Below are 8719 nucleotides of genomic sequence, written 5' to 3' on the forward strand. Positions count from 1 at the left end.
GTCCACATTTGAACATCGATGACAAGTACACAGATTTGGTTAACACACATCACTGGAACTCAGATACATGTAAGGAGGCCTCAGTGAGAATTGAACTCATGACCCCTGGTTTACGAGACCAGTGCTCTAACCACTGAGCTAGGAGGCCTTGCAGACTCATCGGCCGATTGCAATTTTGTTAACCTGCTCCCAAAATCACAGCCTCAAAACAGTCTGCTCTCACCAGATTTTTCTGGGAAAAGCCAAATCCATTGCTTGACTTGCAGTAGAAAGTTAAAGAGAAAGTGATGTTCTTCACGATTGAAGGATACTGACAAGTACACAGACTTACTTCACACAGATGACAGAAACTCAGTTATGTACATGTAATGCGGCCTCAGTGAGAATTGAACTCACAACCCCTGGTTTACAAGACCTGTGCTGTAATCACTGAGATATGAGGCCTGATAGGCTCATTGGCCATTAGCATTTTTTAACGTGCTACAAAAATTACAGCCTCAAAATAGTCAGGTCCTGAGCAGATTGTTTTTTCCGGGAAAAGACAAATCCGTTGCTTGTCTTGTAGTAGAAAGTTATGTTCGCATTTGAAGGATACTGACAAGTACACAGATTTCCTTGACACAGATGACAGGAACTCACTTACATGTGATGAGGCCTCAGTGAGAGTTGAACTCACTACCCCGAGTTTACAAGACTAGTGCTCTAATCACTGAGCTATGAGGCCTTGGACGCTAGCTGGACGTTACCATTTTTGTTAATGTGCTACCAAAATCAGAGCCTCAAAATGGTCTGGTCCTCAGCGGATTTGTCCGGGAAAAGCCAAGTCCATTGCAGTCGAAAAATAAAGAAAAGTGATGTTTTTTACATTTGAAGGATACTGACAAGTACACAGACAACAGGAACTCACTTCGATGTGATGAGGCCTCAGTGAGAATTGAACTCACGACCACTGGTTTACTAGACCAGTGCTCGAACCACTGAGCTATGAGGCCTTGGACGCTCGCTCGACGTTACCATTTTTGTTAATGTGCTACCAAAATCAGAGCCTCAAAATAGTCGGGTCTCAGCAGATTTTTCTGGGAAAAGCCAAGTCCGTTGCTTGACTTGCAGAAGAAAAGAGAGTGACGTTCTCCACGCTTGAAGGATACTGACAAGTACACAGACTTGCTTGACACAGATGACAGAAACTCAGTTACACGTGATGAGGCCTCAGTGAGAATTGAACTCACAACCCCTGTTTTACAAGACCAGTGCTCTAATCACTGAGATATGAGACCTGACAAGCTCATCGGCCGTTAGCATTTTTGTTCACGTGCTACCAAAATCACAGCCTCAAAACAGGTCCTCTGCAGATTTGTCCGGGAAAAGCCAAGTCCGTTGCTTGACTTGCAGTAGAAAAGAGAGTGATGTTCTCCACATTTGAAGGATACTGACAATTCCACAGACTTGTTGGACACACATGACAGTAACTCAGTTATATGCGATGGGGCCTTAGTGAGAATTGAACTCACGGCCACTGGTTTAGAAGACTAGTGCTTTAACCACTGAGCTTTGAGGCCTTGCAGGTTAAGTGGCCGTGAACATATTTGGTAACGTGCTCCCAAAATCAGAGCCTCAAAACAGTCGGGTCTCAGCAGACTTTTCCAGTACGGCCGCTGGTTTAGAAGACGAGTGCTTTAACCACTGACCTTTGAGGACTTGCAGGTTAAGTGGCCGTGAACATATTTGGTCATGTGCTCCCAAAATCAGAGCCTCAAAACAGTCGGGTCTCAGCAGACTTTTCCAGGAAAAGCCAAGTCCGTTGCTTGACTTGCAATAGAATGTGATGTTTACGTTTGAAGGACACTGACAAGTACACAGATTTGCTTGACACAGATAACAGGAACTCACTGAGATGTGATCAGGCCTCAGTGAGAATTGAACTCACAACCCCCGGTTTATTAGACCAGTCCTCTAACCACTGAGCTATGAGGCCTTGGATGCTAGGTTGCCGTTAGCATTTTTGTTAACGTGCTATCAAAATCAGAGCCTCAATCGGGTCCTCAGCGGGTTTGTCCGGGAAAAGCCAAGTCCATTGCAGTCGAAAAATAAAGACAATAATCATAATTACACATTTTATTTATAAGCGCCTTTCAAGACACCCAAGGACACTTTAAGACAAGTGATATTCTCCACATTTGAAGGATACTGACACGTAGACAGACAACAGGAACTCACTGAGATGTGATGAGGCCTCAGTGAGAATTGAACTCACAAACCTTGGTTTACTAGACCAGTGCTCTAACCACTGAGCTATGAGGTCTTGGATGCCCGTTGGCCATTAACATTTTTGTTAACATGCTATCAAAATCAGAGCCTCAAACCAGTCCGGTCCTCAGCGGTTCGTCCGGGAAAAGCCAAGTTCATTGCATTAGAAAAATAAAGACAAGTGATGTTCTCCACATTTGAAGGATACTGACAGGTACACAGACAACAGGAATTCACTTAGATGTGATGAGGCCTCAGTGAGAATTGAACTCACAACCCGTTGTTTACGAGACCAGTGCTCTAACCACTGAGCTATGAGGCCTTGCAGACTCTTAGGCCGTTAAGAGACCAGTGCTCTAAGCACTGAGCTATGAGGTCTTAGATGCTAGTTGGCCGTTAACATTTTTGTTAACATGCTATCAAAATCAGAGCCTCAAACCAATCCGGTCCTCAGTGGTTTGTCCGGGAAAAACCAAGTCCATTTCATTCGAAAAATAAAGACAAGTGACGCTCTCCACATTTGAAGGATACTGACAGGTGTACAGACAACAGGAATTCACTTAGATGTGATGAGGCCTCAGTGAGAATTGAATTCACGACCCGTTGTGTACAAGACCAGTGCTCTAACCACTGAGCTATGAGGCCTTGCAGACTCTTAGGCCGTTAACATTTTTGTTAACGTGCAACCAATCTCACAGCCTCAAAATAGGTCCGAAGCATATTTGTCCGGGAAAAGCCAAATCTGTTGCTTGTCTTGCAGTAGAACATGATGTTTACCTTTGAAGGATAATGACAAGTACACAGATTTGCTTGACAGAGATGATAGGAACTCACTTACATCTGACGAGGCCTCAGTGAGAATTGAACCCACTACCCCTACTACTGGATTACGAGACCAGTGCTGTAACCACTGAGCTATGAGGCCTTGGACACTAGCTGGACGTTACCATTTTTGTTAAGGTGCTACCAAAATCAGAGCCTCAATTGTTGGGGGCGTGCAAGCCGGGGGAGCGTGCTGTGGTGGACACGGCCGGATCCCTTCACCGTCCTCCGCTTCCCCCGAGGTCCTCCGCGTGTTCATTTGATTCGGGCTGAGTTGACGAGGCCTCAGTGAGAATTAAACTCACTACCCCTGGTTTACGAGACCAGTGCTCTTACCACTGAGCTATGAGGCCTTGGACACTAGATGGACGTTACCATTTTTGTTAATGTGCTACCAAAATCAGAGCCTCAATCGTCGGGGGCGTGCAAGCCGGGGGAGCGTGCTGTGGTGGACACGGCGGGATCCCTTCACCGTCCTCCACTTCCCCCCCAGGTCCTCCGCGTGTTCGTTTGATTCGGGCTGAGTTGAGGTGCGAAAATCAGAGGCTGGAAATGGAGAAGTTCTTGCAAGAAGTTTTACTGAACGTTCAGGGCACAAGTGTGAAACAAACAAGTGTTGTGGTCAAGACACAAATGCGCTAAAAAACCAAAGTCCCTATACCAGTCTTATATGTTCTAAGCGGGGCATATCTCCTTATGGGTATCATCTTTTCCTGTTATGGGCATCACCTTTTCTGTTTCGGGATGACGGTTTGAATGTCCTTGGTCTCTTTTTATGTCTTTTAATCATTTTTATGCTCCGATGTTCTTGATGTCGTGTTCTTATAAAACATGATGATAGATGCTCTGACATTTCTCAGAAGTTATCTTAATGTTCTGGATGGAACACAGCTGTAGACCGGAAACCGCAATCTAGCCACCAGTCGCGCTTACGTACTTGTGTGGTCTATGTTCACGAAAGGTGTTAACAATATTTTCTGTTGTCAAGGCAGTTCAAATTAAGGTCACCTCATAAAGTTCAACTGGCGGTCATATTGCTAGACTCAGAGTGAGGTTTATAGTCAAAGTCTGTCTGTCTGCAATACATAGTTTTAAGATAAACTTGTAACATATAAAAGTGATAACTTCATTAGGTATAAAGTTCCAAATAGATGAGGAATTACCCCAAAATTGTTTGAGCTAATTAATTTTAAATGTATTATTGAGGGTAGAAAAGGTGAGGAAGTCGAGGACCTTTTTACTACTTATGAATGAAAAATTTTAAATATAACAATTTTTGCCAAACCCAACGTGTGTGTGCAAAGTTTGGTGACGTTTGATTCATGTTTATTTCCTCACAAATGTGAATCTTTGACTAGTAACTACAGCTGCGAGCAGCTATAAAGGGCACCCACAACCCGACCAATTTTTGGAAAATGAAGTACATCCGCCCCAGGTCTGTCCAGCACTGACAGTCAATGGCGCCGACATTCCTCCCAATCAAAATTTGTGCTGGTACAGGCGTGCTGCCGAGAAGGCGCAACCACCAAGCACAGATACTTCTCCTTTGACGAATGTCGTGGCCAAAAAACGCTGAAAACAGTCCATATCAGGTCCACACGATGAAACAACAAACAAAATGTGACAAAACAAAAGACAAAAACAACAAAAAAGAACAAAAAAGCAAGGCTTTTGAAGAGCACTTGCAGAAGGCTGCCTACTCGGGCGCAATCTTGGGGGAAAAAAAAGTGTAAGTGCTGTAAGTGCAAAACTACAGTCTAGCCACCAAACGCGCCTACATACTTGTGTGGTCTATGTTAACGAAATGTGTTAACAGTATTTTCTGTTGCCAAGGCAGTTCAATGAAATGTGTTAACAGTATTTTTTGTTGCCAAGGCAGTTCAAATTAAAGTCACCTATAAGGTTCAACTGGCGGTCATATTGCAAGGCTCAGAGTGAAGTTTATAGTCAAAGTCTGTCTGTCTGCGATACATAGTTTTAAGCTAAACTTAGAACATATATAAGTGATTACTTCAGGTCTCAGTAGATTTTTCTGGGAAAAGCCAAGTCCGTTGCTTGACTTGCAGTAGAAAAATAAAGACAAGTGACATTCTCCACATTTGAACACCGATGACAAGTACACAGATTTGCTTGACACAGATGACAGGAACTCAGTTACATGTGATGAGGCCTCCGGGGAATTGAACTCACAAGCCCTGGTTTACTCGACCAGTGCTCTAACAACTGAACTATGAGGCCTTGCGGACTCACCGGCCGTTAACATTTTTGGTAATGTGCTACCAAAATCAGAGCCTCAAAATAGTCTTGTCTCAGCAGACTTTTCCAGGAAAAGCCAAGTCCATTGCTTGACTTGCAGTGGAAAAAATAAAGAGAAATGATGTTCCCCGCATTTGAAGGATACTGACATGTACACAGACAACAGGAACTCAGTTACATGCGATGAGACCTCAGTGAGAATTGCACTCACGACCCCTGGTTTCCAAGGGCAGTGCTCGAACCACTGAGCTATGAGACCGTTCAAGCTCTTAGGCCGTTAACATTTTTTGTTAACGTGGTACCAAAATCACAGCCTCAAAATTGTCAAGTCCTCAGCAGATTTGTCCGGGAAAAGCCAAGTCCGTTGCTTGACTTGTCGTAGAAAGGTAAAGAGATGCTCTCCACATTTGAACATCACTGACAACTCCACAGACTTGCTTGACACACATGTTAAGAATTCAGTTTCAGGTAATGAGGCCTCAATGAGATTCGAACTCACGACTGCTGGTTTACTAGACCAGTGCTCTAACCACTGAGCTATGAGGCCTTGGATGGTTTCTGGCTGTTACCATTTTTGTTAAAGATGACTGACAGACCCATCAGAAAATTTAACTGATCATATTGGAATATATTTGTTTGTTGTTCAGTGGGTTCAATTTGGTTCATTAAACTATATGCAGTCATTTAAAACTTTTTCAATGAACATTCGATCACTCAGGCCCTCTCCTTGGAGCAAAAATTTTTATTTGGCCCTCTGTCCGTTTGACTTTGACACCCCTGGATTAGACAATCTTCCACATCTGACAGAAAAAGGCTACACGGATACTGTCTACTGTATGTTGATCTTTCTGGGGCCATTAAATGGTCCAGTTATGAATATGCAGTCTTCCGATCGTGACTGTTAGTGTAGCAAGCGTGAAAGATAAAGGATTGGTGACATTTCCCACAGAAATGTTCAACACTCTGAATTTAGTCGAACAAAGTTCTGGTCAACTCAACTATTTTCTGATCCAGAAGACATTTGGTATTCAGCAAGTGTCTAGGCATAAACACATGATGTTTTTTTGAACAAACTGTCACGTGAGGAGTTGAATTTGGACCCAGAAGAAGACATGACACGGAAGTTGAAAAGTAAAAGTCTTTATCTCCGAAACCGGTCCGCGGGTCATTAAGTACCGGGCCGCACAGAAAGAATAAATAACTTACATTAATTAAGTTTTATTTTGAAAAATTACTGCTGCATCCGTCTATGTCACTCTTGACGCACATCAAAGCGTGCTTCTCAGTCACCTGATAGGTTACGCTAAAACGAAAAGCAGGAGCTTGCAAAATGAATAAAACACTGCTGGAGATCGCAAATGACGGCGGTTTTAAAAGTATGTTCGAGACAACTCTGTTGGTGTTCTGGATTAAAATCATGGCTGAATACCCTGAGATCGCCACAACAGCACTTAAAATATTGTTGCTAATTCCGATATCCTACCTTTGTGAAGTGGCGTTTTCTGCAGCGATGGCGACCAAAACAAAATTACAAAGTAGACTGGACATAATACACACACTTCAGGTGTCATTGTCTCCTATTACCCCGAGATGGGACCACCTGGTTGCAGAAAAACAAGCTCGGGGCTCCGACTGATTCAGCATTGTGGTGAGTCGTATTTTTCATTCACTTTGAATTTGCGGTGTATCTTATTTTGAAGGCAGACCAGAGAGTGTTGCGGCCAGAGACAACATTACTTGTGTCATAATAATAATAATACATTTTATTTGTAAGCGCCTTTCACAACACTCAAAGACACTTTACAGGCAAGAGCAAACAATTAAACCACAGATAAAATTATAAATAAAAAGAGATAAATTTAAGTGGAATAAGCAAGTCTGAATAGGTGGGTTTTGAGCTGGGTTTTGAATGTGGGAAGAGAATCAATGTTACGAATATTGGGTGGAAATGAGTTCCAGAGTTTGGGGTCAGAGCGGCTGAAGGCTCTGCACCCCATTGTGCTGAGATGGGCAGAGGGTATCTTCGTGTTCATTATTATGTCAAGAAAATACCACCGTTTTCATGCAGGTCATATCATATTATTTTGTTGTATTTATCTGCCACACCTTTAAGGTCGGCTGTGAAAATATTGTCTCACATTAAACTGGTCCGTGGGGCAAAAAAGGTTGGGGACCGCTGCATAAGTGACTCGCTGTGTTCGAATTGCACTTCACATGAAAATAGAGGCTCTATTTTCACCTGCTAACTGGAGTAGGACATTTTGTTACCTTATCAACTATTTCAAGACATCAGTAGAATTTATTTTGCCTCTCCCAATCCACTGCAGTGTTCAAAGAAGAGGAATGTATCATTCCGGGATACAGTACACATACTGTATCCCCAGGCAGATTATATTTTTTGGCAAGATATAAACTCTTAAAGTCTGTATTAGTGCAGCTCAACCTTGAAATGTAAGCTATTTTGGAACGAAAACTGCTTAAGGAAGTGAAAACATGTCAGTGTCGAGAATGGTCAAGGATGAGGATTTTTATAATAATCCTTAATCCTCTGGGTTTTTTTTCCCTCACAATTTTTGATGCCAATAACTGTTCTATTCACTGGTTCATTCCTTTGTATGCTCTCCCTGCATGAACATTTCATTTTAATGTCACATTAAGTGCGTGTCAAATTAAACAAAAAAAGAAAAAAAACAGAGCACAAATCTAGTTGAAGTCAAAGTGATAATAATTTAAAAGTAAATTACATTTTGATCTTGTTTTTTGCCCTCCCACCATCATATTTCAGCCATTGGGATAAATTTTAAAGTTGCTGGGGCTGCATTTTCGGAGTACTTGCCCAATGGTTTGGGTTTTTTTTGTTTTTTTTGCATACGTCTAGGCCTTATCTTCTTCGAGTTGGCATACAAGTACACAAATACAGATATCTACAAATAAAGATTACATTTAAAATTGCTAACTCTGGCAAAGCCTGTGTAGAAGCTTATCTTCTCTCGGGTTATCCATGAAACAGGCAAATACTGAATATTCATTCGGCACACCCCCTAATGAGATGAGATTATAAACATTGAGCACGAGATGTGGCTAATAGCTTTACAATTTGAGCCGCAAACTCTGACTGAATCAAGTTCAACCATTTAAGTCAGTGGTCCCCAAACACGTTCCTGTGAGGGCTGCATAACCTTTCACTTCTGTGATGGGGGCCGGGGTCAGTTTGTAACATGTCAGTTTAGAAAACATTTATGTCTGAATTTTGGGGAGCTTGGAACGGATTAGGGCTTTTACATGGAAAACGCGTCTCTACTTACAAAATTTTCTAGTTCAGAAATTTCTTCCAGAATCTTTTAATTTCGTAAGTAGATCTTCCACTGTATTATAAAAGGGAACTGCATAACTG

General features: G+C 42.3%; 8 non-coding genes across 8 annotated transcripts; all 8 read right to left on the reverse strand.

The window, feature by feature from the left end:
- Positions 1-75: 75 nt before the first annotated feature.
- Positions 76-148, reverse strand: trnat-cgu (transfer RNA threonine (anticodon CGU)). Its single transcript has one exon. It is a non-coding gene; the product is annotated as a tRNA-Thr (tRNA).
- A 503-nt stretch (positions 149-651) lies between these two features.
- Positions 652-724, reverse strand: trnat-ugu (transfer RNA threonine (anticodon UGU)). The gene has a single exon. It is a non-coding gene; the product is annotated as a tRNA-Thr (tRNA).
- A 195-nt stretch (positions 725-919) lies between these two features.
- Positions 920-992, reverse strand: trnat-agu (transfer RNA threonine (anticodon AGU)). The gene has a single exon. It is a non-coding gene; the product is annotated as a tRNA-Thr (tRNA).
- Positions 993-2496: 1504 nt separating this feature from the next.
- Positions 2497-2569, reverse strand: trnat-cgu (transfer RNA threonine (anticodon CGU)). Its single transcript has one exon. It is a non-coding gene; the product is annotated as a tRNA-Thr (tRNA).
- A 250-nt stretch (positions 2570-2819) lies between these two features.
- trnat-ugu (transfer RNA threonine (anticodon UGU)) lies at positions 2820-2892 on the reverse strand. Its single transcript has one exon. It is a non-coding gene; the product is annotated as a tRNA-Thr (tRNA).
- Positions 2893-3093: 201 nt separating this feature from the next.
- Positions 3094-3172, reverse strand: trnat-cgu (transfer RNA threonine (anticodon CGU)). Its single transcript has one exon. It is a non-coding gene; the product is annotated as a tRNA-Thr (tRNA).
- Positions 3173-3349: 177 nt separating this feature from the next.
- trnat-cgu (transfer RNA threonine (anticodon CGU)) lies at positions 3350-3422 on the reverse strand. The gene has a single exon. It is a non-coding gene; the product is annotated as a tRNA-Thr (tRNA).
- A 2377-nt stretch (positions 3423-5799) lies between these two features.
- trnat-agu (transfer RNA threonine (anticodon AGU)) lies at positions 5800-5872 on the reverse strand. Its single transcript has one exon. It is a non-coding gene; the product is annotated as a tRNA-Thr (tRNA).
- Positions 5873-8719: the final 2847 nt, after the last annotated feature.

The sequence above is a fragment of the Hippocampus comes genome, unplaced genomic scaffold (genome assembly GCF_001891065.2).
Source record: "Hippocampus comes isolate QL1 unplaced genomic scaffold, H_comes_QL1_v1.1 scaffold481, whole genome shotgun sequence".
NCBI lineage: Eukaryota > Metazoa > Chordata > Actinopteri > Syngnathiformes > Syngnathidae > Hippocampus > Hippocampus comes.